General features: G+C 47.0%; 1 long non-coding RNA gene across 1 annotated transcript; it reads left to right on the top strand.

Moving 5' to 3' along the window:
* The first annotated feature begins 11,648 nt into the window (after positions 1-11,648).
* Positions 11,649-14,705, top strand: LOC103164871. Its single transcript, XR_003762881.2, has 4 exons — positions 11,649-11,762; positions 12,322-12,402; positions 14,098-14,235; positions 14,525-14,705. It is a non-coding gene; the product is annotated as an uncharacterized LOC103164871 (long non-coding RNA).
* The last annotated feature ends 716 nt before the right edge of the window (positions 14,706-15,421 follow it).

The following is a 15,421-nucleotide window of genomic DNA, read 5'->3' as shown; positions in this document are numbered from 1 at the left end:
CGGAGATAAAAGCTGATCCGTGTGCTCTTGGACCTTCCCATCACCACCAAACAAGAAGTGAGGCCTAGTGGAAAAAGCACAGGCCTGGGAGTCAGAAGGACCTGGGTTCTAATCCTGGCTCCCTTAATTCCCTGCTGTGTGACTTTGGGCAAGTCACTTACTTTCTCAGTGCCTCCATTGCCTCATCAGTAAACTGGGGATTTAATGCCTGTTCTCCCTCCTACGTGGACTGTGAGTCCCATGTGGGCCAGGGATTGGGTCCCTCTTGATCGACTTGTATCTACTGTGGTGCTTAATGCTTGACACCCAGTAAGTGCTTAACAAATACCATACAAAAAAAAAGAGGAAAACCTTCATGGTAACTGATGCCTTCCCCGCCACCACCGAAGGCCTCTGCTCTAGGCTTGTTCCGTGACTGCTGGGGCAGGGATAAAATCTACTCCGACCCACTCTTGGACCCCTCCGTTGCCACCGAGAAAAGAAGGATCAGCGAAAACCACTACCTTCCCTCCCACCACTGAGCGTGCTTGCACCCATCTTGCTCCGAGCTTTGTGTGCTGAAGATAAAAACTGACCCACAAACACCCACAGCATGAGGCTCCACAAAACTCTGGGAAGACCGCTGCCAGCATGTCCTGAACTTTGAACCCTAAGAATCTGAAAATCTGTCCTCTCGGCACAGCATCCTACTGATTTTGCTTTTATTTTGTGCACTTTTCTATGCCGTATTTAAATGTTTCATCATTCCTGATGTGTCTATCTCCAGTCCTTTCTCTCCATTTATAATTTTAGACTGCGAGTCCCCAGAGGGATAGGGTCCATGTCTAATTCCCAATTGTGTATTCTCTCCCAGTGCTTAGTACAGTGCCTTGCACACAGTAAGGACTTAATAAATATATTAACTACTGCTATTACTATGATTATATGCATCGTTATTATGAGACCATGCTAACTAGTTATGCTACTCCCCCCACCACCCCGAAGCACCTCAATCCCATCTATCTCAAAGCTGACCTCTCGCCCATGTCCTGTTTCTGGCCTGGTACGCCCTCCCTCCTCATCTCAACAGACATTTACTCTCCTGCTCTGCACAGAGTAAGCACTCAATAAATACGACTGATGGATTGATTGACTGATACAACATAATCAAAGAGGAGACAGTCCTTGTTCCATACAAGGCTCACAGTCTAAGAGGAAGGAAAAGCAGGAGTTGTCTTCATTTTACAGATGAGGAAACTCAGGCCAAGAAAGGTTAAGTGACTTGCAGTAGGCAAGTGATGGAATCTGAAATTAGAACGGGCATCTCCTGACTCCTTGTCTCTTGATTTTTCTATCAAGGTTCACTGCCTGATGTTTCCTCTCTATTTGGTTGGTGTTTTAATAATAATAATAATATTCTGTGGTATTTGTTAAGTGCTTACCATGTACCAGGCACTGTAGTAAGTGATGGGGTAGATAAAAAATAATCAGGTTGAACACGGTCCCTGTCCCACATAAAGTTCTCTGTCTCAAACCCCATTTTAGAGGTGAGGTAACTGAGGCACAGAGAAGTTAAGTGACTTGCCCAACATCACACAGAAGAAAAGTGGCGGAGCCGGGGTTAGAACCCATGCCCAAACTCTATCCACTAGGCTATGCTGTTTTCCCACCATAGTAACCGTTATCCCAGGTAATATGACACAATGTTTGAATTCTGCATTTAGAGGAAACATGGCGATGAATGCTTGAATGCAATCGGTTTAGAGCCCTGATTTTTAATAATAATAATGTTGGTATTTGTTAAGCGCTTACTATGTGCCGAGCACTGTTCTAAGCACTGGGGTAGACACAGGGGAATCAGGTTGTCCCACGTGGGGCTCACAGTCTTAATCCCCATTTTACAGATGAGGGAACTGAGGCACCGAGAAGTTAAGTGACTTGCCCAAAGTCACACAGCTGGCAAGTGGCAGAGCCGGGGTTTGAACCCATGACCTCTGACTCCAAAGCCCGTGCTCTTTCCAGTGAGCCACGCTGCTTCTCAATAATAATAATAATGTTGGTATTTGTTAAGCGCTTACTATGTGCCGAGCACTGTTCTAAGCGCTGGGGTAGACATAGGGAATCAGGTTGTCCCACATGGGGCTCACAGTCTTAATCCCCATTTTACAGATGAGGGAACTGAGGCACAGAGAAGTTAAGTGACTTGCCCACAGTCACACAGCCGACAAGTGGCAGAGCTGGGATTCGAACTCATGAGCCCTGACTCCAAAGCCCATGCTCCTTCCACTGAGCCACGCTGCCTGCATATATGTGAACTTGTGAGTGCAGTATTTTAGTCTCCGTGTGTAATTACTAGGGTGGCCACTGATATCCCTCGCAAATACCGAATATGTGGGATCGCTTGAGATCACGCGTGTTGTGCCGGCACTGAACGTGATGCGATAATGCCACGTGCACCATCCCATATCCCAATTTTGTGTGATTCATAGCATGTCTCTGGGAGGGAGGGGAGGGGCCAGAAACCCCCACTTGTGCCAGGGCCTTTGCATTCATCTCTCACGTCCATGTGAACTCTGGCGACGGGTCTCAGCTGCAGAACTCAACAGCAAGAGCGATGGCAAAGGGGAACTCAGCAATAAAAATTTAAAAGGAAACAATAAAATCATTGAGTTCTGTAATGGTACCAGACAGGGTTCAGATAAGGTTAGAGAAGCAACAAGGCATAGTGGATAGAGAACAGGCCCGAGGGTCAGAAAGTCAAGGGTTCTAATCCTGGCTCTACCACTTGTCTGCTGTGTGACCTTGATCAAGTCACTTCACTTCTCTGTGTCTCAGTTACTTCATCTGAAAAATGGTGATTGAGACTGAGAGCCCCATGTGGGACAGGGACTGGGTCTGCCCGATTGGCTTTTATCCACTCCAGCACTTAGAATGATGCCTGGCACATAGTAAGTGCTTAACAAATGTCATTATTATGATTATTATTCAGACCAACTGATGAATGAATAAATAGCCACCCTGGTCATTGTTTGTTCATGTGTTTCTGCCTACATTTATTTCTATGTCTGCTGATATAGGTGTATCAATCAGTCAGTGGTATTTATTGAGGCCTTATTGGGTGCAGAGCACTGTACTAAGCGCCTGGTGAATCAGTGGGCTCGTATTTCATCTGTGACAGAGAATGTACATCTGGAACTGTGTATATCATCCAACTCCTTAAGTAGTTTCAGCTGTGATCCCCACCCTGCAATTTGCCTTATTTAATGCCAGATGGCAAGGCAGAATCACACTTGGATTTGCACCCTTTATTCATCCCTCCCTCATCCTCACAGCACTAAAGTCCATATCCACAATTTATTTACTTTTATTAATGTATGTCTCCCCCTCTAGACTGTAAGCTCGTTGTGGGTGGGGAACAGGTCCTCCTACTCTGTTATATTGTTCTCTCCCAAGCACTTAGTAAAGTGGTCTGAACATAGTAAGCGCTCAATAAATACAAACAATTGATTGAATCGCCAACAGGAAGTGTCCGGAATGTAGTCTTCCATTTTCTCCCATTTCAGACAGTACATTATAGGAGCAGTTGGAAGGGATGTCAGCAGATACGGAGGGCAGATTAAACATTTTTAAAGGCAGAGTAAAGGGGGCACGTGACTAAAGACTGTAAACTGTGAAGTGACGACAGATGACGACAGACCAGCTTGGAGCGCCTCAGTCAGGAATGCAATGACACTCTTCAAGTCCTCTGGGAAGATTCTGAGATCAAGAAGCAGAATTGAAAAGAGTCGGGAAGTAATAAAGACAATATTACATCAAAGGACCGTTATGGCCAAAACAAATAGCAAATAAATGAATAAAAATTAATAATCATTTTAAAAATAAATAATTTGCTAAGCACTTACTATGGGCTAAGTGTTGGGGTAGATACAAGGAAATCAGGTTGGACGCAGTTCCTGTCCCACATGGGGCACACGGGCTAAGTGGGAAGAAGAGCGCTTATTTAATCCCCTTTTTATAGATGAAGAAACTGAGGAACAGAGAAATGAAGTGCCCATGGTCACACAGCAGGTAAGTGGCACAGCTGAGATCAGAACCTCGGGCCTCTAATTCTCAGGCCTGGGCTCTTTCAACTAGGCCAGGCTGCTTCCACTGTGTGGAAAGGATGCCTCGTCACATCGGTTGTTTTCTGATGCCTTTCTTATTTGGTTAGAATCTCACAGCAGAGCATAAGGGTATGTACAGAAGTGAAATGGGGCTGGGGCTGGGGTGAATATCAAGTGCTTAAAGGGTATCGATCCCCCTTAGAGAAGCAGAGTGGCTCAGTGGAAAGAGCCTGGGCTTGGGAGTCACAGGTCATGGGTTCAAATCCCAGCTCTGCCACTTGTCAGCTGTGTGACTGTGGGCAAGTCAATTCACTTCTCTGGGCCTCAGTTACCTCATCTGTAAAATGGGGATTAAGACTGTGAGCCTCATGTGGGACAACCTGATTACCCTGTATCTCCCCTAGAGCTTAGAACAGTGCTCTGCACATAGTAAGTGCTTAACAAATACCAACATTATTATTATTATTATTATTATTATCATCCATGTGCCTAGGCAATTTAGAGGGGAGGTCCTGTAGAGGGAATGAGGGCTTGGTCAGGGAAGGACTCTTGGAAGAGATGTGATTTTAAGAGGGTTTGAGGGTGGGGAGTGGGATGCATGGCTCAGTGGAAAAAGCCCGGGCTTTGGAGTCAGAGGTCATGGGTTCTAATCATGACTCCACCACTTGTCAGCTGTGTGACTTTGGGCAAGTCACTTAACTTCTCTGTGCCTCAGTTACCTCATCTGTAAAATGGGGATTAAGACTGTGAGCCCCATGGGGGACAACCTGATTACCTGATATCTCTCCCAGTGCTTAGAACAGGGCTTGGCACATAGTAAGTGCTTAACAATGACCATTATTATTATTATTATTATTGTATGAATAGGGAGGGGGTTCCAGGCCAGAAGTAGGATGTGGGCAAAGGGTGAGTAGCAGGACACACGAGATCGAGCTACAGAGTTTAGGTTGGCATTAGAGGACTGGAATGAGTGGGCTGGATTGTAGATCAGCAAGGCGAGGTAGGAGGAGCGGAGACATACAGTCTCCAGAATCACATTCAGTGTCAGAAGAACAATCCCTAATTCTGCTATGGCATTCTCTCTCAAGTGCTTAGTGAAAGGATGCATTATGGAAGGATTGAGTGTATTTACAATTAGTTATTTTGCAATACTTTTGCATAACTTTAAATTGTATACTATAAATTATTTATTCATATTAATGTCTGTCTCCCCATCCAGATTGTAAGCTCATCATGGGCAGGGAATGTGTCTGCTAATTCTATTGCATTGTATTTTCCCAAACTCTTAGTACAGTGCTCTGTGTTTAGTAAGTGCTCAATAAATATGAATGATTGATTGATTGATTGAGTGATAATACTTATCAAAGGGTGATAGCAAGGCTTCACTGTGATCCTGTCAAGTACTTGAAACAACATTCCTGGCAGAGCCCTATCAATCAATCCTATACATTTGAGAAAGCAACAATTCATACAACCATTCATTTAATCGTATTTACTGAGCATTTACTGTATTAAGCATTATACTGAGCACTTGGGAAAGTATAATACAACAGTAAAGAGTGACAGTCCTTGCCCACAACAAGCTCACATTCTAGAGCGGGGGAGATAGACATCAATACAACTAGGCAGACATCAATACAAATAAAAATAAAATTACAGATACATACATAAGTCCAGATACATACATTCTCCCCCGATTAGACTGCAAGCCCGTCAAAGGGCAGGGACTGTCTCTATCTGTTACCGATTTGTACATTCCAAGTGCTTAGTATAGTGCTCTACACATAGTAAGTGGTCAATAAATACTATTGAATGAATGAATGAAGTCCTATGGGGCTGGGAGAGGGGGAAAGAGCAAAGGGAGAAAGTCAGGGCAACCGAGAAGGGAGCGGGAGATGAGAAAAAGTTGGACTTAGTCTGGGAAGGCTTCTTGGAGGAGGAGATGTGCCTTCAGTAAGGTTTTGAAGGGGGGAAGGTAATTGTCCGGCGGATTCGAGGAGGGAGGGCGTTCCAGGCCAAAGCTAGAGCATGGACCAGAGGTTGGCAGTGAAGACAGGTGAGATCGAGACACAGCGAGAAGGTTAGCAACAGAGGAGTGAAATATGCAAGCTGGGTTGTAGAAGGAGCGAAGTGAGGCGAGGTAGGAGGGGGACCAGTGGAAAGAGCAGGGGCCTGGGAGCCATGGGACTTGGGTTCAAAACCAGGCTCTACCAATTGCCTGGTAGAGAAGCAGCGTGGCGCAGTGGAAAGAGCACGGGCTTTGGAGTCAGGGCTCATGAGTTCAAATCCCAGCTCTGCCACTTGTCAGCTGTGTGACTGTGGGCAAGTCACTTAACTTCTTTGTGCCTCAGTTCCCTCATCTGTAAAATGGGGATTAAGACTGTGAGCCCCACATGGGACAACCTGATTCCCCTGTGTTTACCCCAGCGCTTAGAACAGTGCTCTGCACATAGTAAGCGCTTAACAAATACCAACATTAATTGCCTACTGCGTGACCTTAGGCAAGCATTTAACTTCTCTGGGTCTCAACTTCTCTTAACAATTCACAACTGATTCACAGTTGCAATATGATAACTATATTTCCCTGTTCTTCAATTCCCTGCTATATAAATTGTCTAATGAAAACACTCACTATAGCATAAATGACTATTTGGTTGTTGCTCTCCCTCCCAAGAGTCCATTGCCTCCCTGCTTTCTTTTCTGTTCAGTAGTTGCTACTCCTTGCCCTGGAGCCAAATAAATTTTTCTGGGAAGAGATTAGGGGAAGGGAGGACTATGAAGCAGAGTCTGATTTAGGCTCTCAGAATACTCAATTGCTGTTCACGCCTTGTCAGAATAATTATAACAGTGGTATTTGTTAAGCACTTACTATGTGCCAAGCACTGTTCTAAGCATTTATTCATCATATTTATTGAGCGCTCACTGTGTGCAGAACACTGTACTAAGCGTTTGGAATGTACATTTCGGCAACGGATAGAGCCAATCCCAGCCCAACAACAGGCTCACAGTCTAAAAGGGGGAGACGGACAACGAAACAAAGCGAGTAGTCAGGCATCAGTACCATCAAGATAAAAATATGGAACACTTCAAAAATTTGCCTGTCATCCTACTGGAGTAGATACAAGGTAAGCAGGTTGTCCCTTGTGGGGCTCAAAATCGTAATCCACATTTTACAGATAAGTTAACTGAGGCACAGAGAAGAGAGTGACTTGCCCAAGGTGACGTAGCAGATAAGTGGTGGAGCCAGGATTAGAACCCACATCCTTTGACTCCCAAGCCTGTGCTCTTACCACTAGGCCATGCCCAGTGTCAAACAGACACACTAGAGGAAGCAGTCCCTTTGAATCTAAATAGTGTGACCTAATGGTAGAGAAATTAAGTACCTTGCCCAACGTTATACGGTAGACACGTAGTGGAGCCAGGATGGGAAACCAGATCCTTCTGACATCCAGGCCCATGCTCTATCCACTAGGCCATACTGCTTCCCTGTGCTTAATACAGTACTTGGCACATAGTAAGCACTTAACAAACACCATTTTAAAAACAGCAACAACAACAACAATAAAAAATACCACAGTTATGATGAGAAGCAGTGTAGTCTAATGGATAGAGCATGGGCCTGGGAATCACATGACCTGGGTTCTAATAACAATAATAATAATAATAGTATTGGTCTAGCACTTACTATGTGCCAAGCACTATTCTAAACATTGGGGTAGATGCAGGTAATCAAGTAACATGGAGTTCACAATCTCAATCTCATTTTAACAGATGAGATAGCTGAAGCAAGGAGAAGTTAAGTAACTTGCCCAAGGTCACACAGCAGACATGTGGCAGAGGCAGATTAGAACCCAGGCCTTTCTGACTTCCAAGTCGTGTTCTATTCACTAAGCTGCACTGCACCACTTACCTGCTGTGTGTACTTGGACAAATCAGCGTGGCTCAGTGGAAAGAGCCCGGGCTTGGGAGTCAGAGGTCATGGGTTTGAATCCCAGCTCTACCACTTGTCAGCTGACTGTGAGCAAGTCACTTAATTTCTCTGTGACTCAGTTACCTCATCTGTAAAATGGGGATTAAGATTGTGAACCTCACGTGGGACAACCTGATTACCCTGTATCTACCCCAGTGCTTAGAACAGTGTTCTGCACATAGTAAGCGCTTAACAAATACCAACAAAAAAAAATCACTTGAATTCTCTTTGCCTCAATTTCCTCATCTGTAAAATGGGGACTCAATACTTGTTCTCCCTCCTATTTAGAAGGTATGTCCCATGTGGCACAGGGACTGTGACCAATCTGATTAAGTTCTCTCTACTCCAACACTTAGAACAATGCTTGCTGCTTAGTAAACACTTAACAAATATTGTCATTATTATTCTAGATCATATGCCCTCCACAACCCATCAAAGTCTACCCCAGCCAATTCTGGTTCCTCCAAAACCCCTTCAGGCACACTGAATCCTCTCCCCAAGCCTGCTTCCTACCCCACCCCACCCCTGGCCACAGAAGATGGACATTATTCCCCCCTTTCTTTTCTTTTCTTTTTTTTTATGGTATTTGTTGACCACTTATTATTTGCCAGGCACTGTACTAAGTGCTGGGGTAGATACAAGCTATTCAGGTTGGACACAGTCCATATTCTACATGGGGCTCACAGTCTTAATCCCCGTTTCATAGGTAAGGTAATTAAGGCATAGAGAATCAATCAATCAATCAATCATATTTATTGAGTGCTTACTGGCTGCAGAGCACTGTACTAATCACTTGGGAGAATACAATAGAACAGAGTTGGTAGACACATTCCCTGCCCACCACGAGCTTACAGTCTAAAGGGGCAGACATTAAAATAAATGAATTACAGGTTTGTACGTAAGTCCTGGGGGCTGATAAGTTAAATGACTTGCTCAAGGTCACATAGCAGATAAACGGTGGAGCCTGGATTAGAACCCAAGTCTTTCTTACTCCCTGGACCATGCTCAAGTCACTAGACCACACTGCTTTCTCTTCTGCCCTCCGTCCAATTCCCACCAGGGCTCCAAAGAGCCAATGGCAAACATTTCAGAGCCAAGTTTCAGCCAACACTCAGTAGATTATCAAGCCTGTCCACCTCACCTTCCCAGTGACAGAGCTCATGCCCTACCATCCATTTAGAAGTCCTGGTAGCCACAGCTCAGTTCTCCAGAGACTTTTTGGTCTCAGCCCAAATACTGTTTTCGCCATGACTAAAGGGGCTGCTCCAAAGGTTTTGAGGAAGGCTTCTCCTTTCTCTGCTTCCCCTCACTCACTGTGGCCTTCCCAGAAGTCCCTTTTCTCTCTCACCATCATGGTGGATACTTGAGTGGGGCCTATCCTTGCAATGTTGGGGCAGGAAATTCATGCCCACAGTCATCCTGGACTTGTCTTGGCCAGGATTTGGGCAGCCAGCGAACTCGGGGCCTCCCGACTCCTTAGCGATCAGCTGTGGGACAAGCTCGCCCCTTCCAGATGGGCTTTAGGCTGGAAGCTCCTACAACTTCCCTGGAGGAGGGGAGAGCAGGCCCACTTCTGTCAGGGTTGGTTTAGATTCCCATTTCTGCAAGTGCTGATTGCCTTGGCCTGAGAAGGGAATAGGGGCTGGGATAGGAGTGACAGGCAGCGTGTGTTTTGTGTCCTGAAGGGTCTCGGGAAGGGAGAAGCAAGGGACTCCTAGATCCAAGTCCAGCCCCTTTCAGAGGTCCCAATGCCTTTTCCCCTCCTCCACTGGGCAATGGCTGCCCCATCACCTCCCTGGCCTAATGGGGGGGCTTTTAGACCCACTGCCTCTCGCCAGAGACCAAGTAGAGGTCGAGAGGTCCCCCACCGAGTGCCCTGGTGAGGCCAGAGGCTTCGGGAGCCAGAAAGGAGCCCACAAATTCTGACCTCCGAGCAACCACCCTACTCGCTCAGCAATAAAAGTCACACAGGGGCCAGGATAAGCTATGGACAGTTGGGAACCTGAAGGCCAAGATGTCTGAGGCAGCCCGGACTAGAGCAGCTGTTGGGGAGGGAGGTGAAGAGGGAGTAGAATAGGGGAGCCGGTTCTACCTACCCAGTCCCCCTCTATTCTGTGAGCTTGTTGTGGGCAGGAATGTGTCTGTTGTTATATTGTATTCTCCCAAGTGCTTAGTGCAGTGTTTTGAATACAGTAAGCACTTAATAAATACAACTGAATGAATAAATGAACTTAACAAATACTAGTCTTCAGTAACGTGCAGAAGCCAGAAGCTATCGCTACAGCCCATTCTGGGCACCCCCTCCTCAGCGTTCTACAGCCAGCCTGGGTCACACACTTTAAGAAGGGAGAGGAGGTCCTGGACAGAGTCCAGAGGAGAGCGACCAGAGAGATTAAAGGGGTAGCAACTGGATTTGGGGAGGGGGTAGGTTGGAGGCCCTGGAGCCATTCGGTATGGAGATGGAAAAGCTGGAATAGAACTCAGGACCCTTGTTCCATCTGGGGAGGAGCAGGGTTGGGTGTTCTCCACGTCCACCGAGTCTGAATGAGAGGAAGTGGGTTCAGAAGGGAATTGAAGACATTCCAACTGGACAACGATGATAATTATGATGTTTCATTCATTCATTCAATCATATTTATTGAGGACTTACTGTGGGAAAAGCATTGTACTAAGAGCCTGGGAGAGTATAACAACAAACAGACATATTTCCTGCCAGCAATGAGTTCAAGTCTAGAGGCATTTGTAATTATTATTAATAATAATAATAATAATTGTGGTATTTGTTAAGTGCTTACTATGTGCCAGCACTGTACTAAGCACTGGGGTAGATACAAGCATATTAGGTTCGACATAGTTCCTGTCCCACGTGGGGCCCACAGTCTCAATCCCCATTTTACAGATGAGGTAACTGAGGCCTGGAGAAATGAAGTGACTTGCCCAGAGACACACAGCAGACAAGTGGTGGGTGTGGGATTAGAACCTACGACCACTGACTCCCAAGCCTGTGCTCTTCCACTAAGCCGCGCTGCTTCCCTTCTCAAGCACTGTACTAAACCCTGGGGTAGAGATAAGATCATCAGGTTGGACATAGTTCCTGTCCTACATGGGGATCACCATCTAAGTAGGAGGGAGAATGGGCATTTAACCCTCATATGAAGAAACTGAGGCCCAGAGAAGTGAAGTGCCTTGCCCAAGGTAACACAGCAAATAAATGGCAGAGCCGGTATTAGTACCCAAAACATCTGAATCCCAGGCCCATGTTCTTTCCACGAGGTCACTCTACTTCCCTGGGAGTTGAGAGGGACCTCTTGACTTGGAGGGTACCCAGAGAGGGCCGTGGAGCCCCAGCCTGGAGGAGGGGAGAACAGACCCCCTTGTGTCCAAGGCAGTTTAGTCCCTCATTTCTGTAGTTGCTGTTTCCCACACTGAGCCAGTAGCATCTGTCTGAGAAGGGAAGTGGAGGCTGGAAAGGGAGGGGGGGCATGGGCGGGGGCCTCACAATACTTGGCTGCTGTTCGTTCAACCTCAGGGTCCATCACTACTTAGCGGATCTGAGCCCTTTAAAAAAATCTAATAGAAGCAGTGTTTGTCTGAGTCCCTTAGACAATATCGAAAGTGAAAAAAAACTTTTCCTGCGCTCCCTGATCCGCCATTTCATCGGAGCCTAAGCCAAGGAACAGACGGATCGGCCAGACGCTTCCAAGTGTCGGGTTTGTGGGGACTAGAGGTGACAAGGGAGCAAACCGAGGGAGGAGCAAGGAGAGAACCATAGGGGCCCAGTCTAAAGGAGTGAGGGGGCGATCACCCCCAGCTTTCTGAGCTGCACTCTGAGGTCCCATGCTGGAATTAAGAGTTTCCAATCAGGGCGAAAAGGATTCAGAGTAGTCATAATGGTAATTATTAAGCACTTACTGTGTGCAGAGCACTCTACTGAATCCTAGAAAAGAAACTTGTGGTCAAGGAACATGTTGACCAACTCTGTTATACTGTACTTTCCCAAATACTCAGTAAGTGCTCAATAAATACGATTGGTTGATTGATTGATTGATTGATTGATTGAATTAGAGATGGTTCTTGTCCCTCAGGAGGCTCACAGTCTAAAAAATGGTAGCTCTGCCCCCTCCCAATCTCTTTGGCATAAAAACGAAGAACTGGGACCTAAAGCCCGGCTCTGGGGATGACTTGAATACAGGCGTTTTGAGTACAGGGTGAGTGGAGGAGGCCTGGCCCCTGTCCGCGAAGGAATAACTTTGCACTTCTCTCTCCCAGAGTGACAAAGAGGAGTAGAACGAGGAAATGTTAGGTCCAGCTTCTGTGGCAGGGGCAGCATCATATCTGGGAATCAAAATGGTGAGTGACTCTTTCTAACTTGCTCACGGGCCATTCCCAGGCTCCCTTCACCTTCAGCGGATTGATCATTTTGTCACCAGATGGCCTAGGAATATCGCCGCCCCTTGGTGTTTCCCAGATGTTTTCTGCTTACTGTTGAAAATGACTATTTAACAGCTAAGTGGTGAATGGGTGGGTAGGGCTCTGTGGACTGGCTTTGAGAAATGATTCATCCCAGCCCTGGGCTTAGTCCTCGAGCTTCTCACCACGTCCAGCCGAGCCATCCCCCGTCTGGCAGACAACCCCAACCCCCATCCTGCAAGGTGTTTACAGACTCCTGCAGCTCTGCCCCTGCGGGTTGAGGCTTCTCTCCATAATGGCCACATATGCCACAGTTATTATTATTTAGATGATGGGGAGTGGGAGAGCTCCCCTCGCCCCTTGGGGAAGGGAGGGGTCTTACTGGGATCAGGACGGAGGTCAGCAGATTGCTTAGTCTGTTGGATGGGGTTGGCCACCTGGTGCCCAGCCCCCTCCCTGGCACTGAGGCCGGAAACCTCACTCCCCCCGCCATTTCATGGAAGGGGCGATTGTAGCATGGACTAGGTCTATGAGGGGCTCCAGCTCGGGTTTTGGATTAGAGAGAAGGGGCATGGAGAAATGCCATTTCATTGCTCTGGGTGCAGCATGACATAATAACGCCATATGTCACATGGCTCTGCCCTCAAAATTAAGTGATGATCACGACAGCGTGGCTCAGTGGAAAGAGCACTGGCTTGGGAGTCAGAAGTCATGGGTTCGAATCCCAGCTCTGCCACTTCTCAGCTGTGTGACTGTGGGCAAGTCACTTCACTTCTCTGGGTCTCAGTTCTCTCATCTGTAAAATGGGGATTAAGACTGTGAGCCTCACGTGGGATAACCTGATTATCCTGTATCTACCCCAGCACTTAGAACAGTGCTCTGCACATAGTAAGCGCTTAACAAATACCAACATTATTATGATGATGATGATGATGATGATGATGATGATGGTATTTGTTAAGTGCTTACTATATGCCAAGCACTGTTCTAAGCGCTGGGGTAGATACATGATTCCCAGGTTGTCCCATGTAAGGCTCACAATCTTAATCCCCATTTTACAGATGAGGGAACTGAGGGACAGGGAAGTTAAGTGACTTGCCCAAAGTCACAGAGCTGACAAGTGGCAGAGCCGGGATTAGAACCCACAAACTCTAACTCCCAAGCCCGTGCTCTTTCCACTAAACCACGCTGCTTCCCAGCCCCAAAGCCTATGAGAGTCTGAATCTGGTTCTAATCACATGGCCTTTGAATCTAGAACATGGAAGCCCAACCTGGGCCATGGCTGGGAACATGGATGTTGGGGCCTCTATTTTTGAGGCTTCAGTTTGGTCCCCAGCTTGATAAGTCTGGGGACCCCTAAATTGGCATTTCTTAGCAGCCTCCAGGCTTCTAGCAGCTCACTTCTTTGTCAAGCAGCTCATTCAGGATTTCTCCAACCAGGATCCCCATTTTTTCAGTTGTTTTTCTACATCCTCCCTGTGCTTGATATTATTGTGGTTGTCCACTCTGCACAGAACAATTCAAGTTCCTGCATTGTGGCCAGACTGACAGAATAACTTTCCCACATACACCTCCGGCAGCGGGGCTGCCTGTCCATCTACTGCTCACAACTTAATCCAGTTTCTCTCCATTCAGACTGTGGATCAAGCTGGCTTGGGACTCATTGGACTGGCAGTTGGTAACCACGCCATATTCACTTTGGGGATCATCGTTGTCTCATTCGCAGTCATAGCCTTGGCTGGATATTTGATCTATCACCACTATAATAACAAAGTGAGGCAAAGATCCCCCCCTGAACCTCTGGCCATTGCCTTCCCCATTTCTGCTCCCCTCAGTGGCTCTGCCCCCACTCCCCCATCCTCCCTAGAACCCCAGTTCCTGCTCTCCAAGCAATTCCCACTGCCGCTCTGTTACCCTAATCCTACCCCCCAGCCCTGTTTCCTTAGTTCTGCCCCACTCCCTTCACCCAACCCCTCTCTTTCACCACCCAGCTTGCACAGTCCCAGACCCCAGCCTCTCTTCCCCCATTAGGTAACCCTCATATATGTCTATTCTCTTCCAGAAATCCAAGACTGATTGTCCAAAGTGCTCCTGAGAATATGAACTGACTACACATCTCAGGTATCCATCCTCTCAGCAAGTATGGACCTTGCTGTCTTGGCAGGCCTCACTGATGGTGAAGCCTGCAGCTCCCTGGAACCTGGGACCTTACTAGGAGGCAAATAAAGAACTCCATCTCTGACTATCGCCTCCTGGATTTGTGTTGGGGTTTATCGCTGGGTGGAAAGTCTTCCTGTGTTCGTCTGGCCCGGACCTTAGGCAGCATTGAACATGAAGCCTCCTGGCCCTGAGAAATCAGCAGTGGGACACTCTCACCCCTTCCAGAGGGGCTGGAAGCCCCAGCTGACCTCACCTAGTCAGGTCTGTTTTTCTCCCATCCATCTAAAAACCTCCCCAGACACCCAAATTGAGGTTTTTGTAAATCAGGGTCCCTGGCCTCTCCCGCTTCCTGGACCCCTGAGCTTAATGGAGTCTGTGACAGCCCCCAGCTACTGGCTCCAAGACTACCCAGAAAGTGTAAGGAATAGATTGGTTCAGATGCACTGGGCCCTTTACTTCAGTCAACCAGTCAGTGGCATTTAATAATAATAGTACTGGGGGTATTTGTTAAGTTTTTACTATGTGTGAAGCACTATTCTAATTGCTGGAATAGATACAAACTAATCAAATGGGTCCACAGTCCATGTCCATCATGGGTCTCACGGTTTTAATCCCCATTTTACAGATGAGGTAACTGTGGCACAGAGAAGTTAAGTGACTTGCCCGAGGTCACACAGCAGACAGGTGGCAGAGCTGGGATTAGAATCCAGGTCCTTCTGACTCCAAGACCCGTGCCTTATCCACTAGGCCATGCTGTGTATGCGGAGCACTATAGGAAGAGCTTGGGAAGAGTACAACA

This window comes from Ornithorhynchus anatinus, chromosome 11 (genome assembly GCF_004115215.2).
Source record: "Ornithorhynchus anatinus isolate Pmale09 chromosome 11, mOrnAna1.pri.v4, whole genome shotgun sequence".
NCBI lineage: Eukaryota > Metazoa > Chordata > Mammalia > Monotremata > Ornithorhynchidae > Ornithorhynchus > Ornithorhynchus anatinus.
Note: the sequence above shows the minus strand (reverse complement) of the source record. Positions and strands in the feature narration are given on the sequence as shown.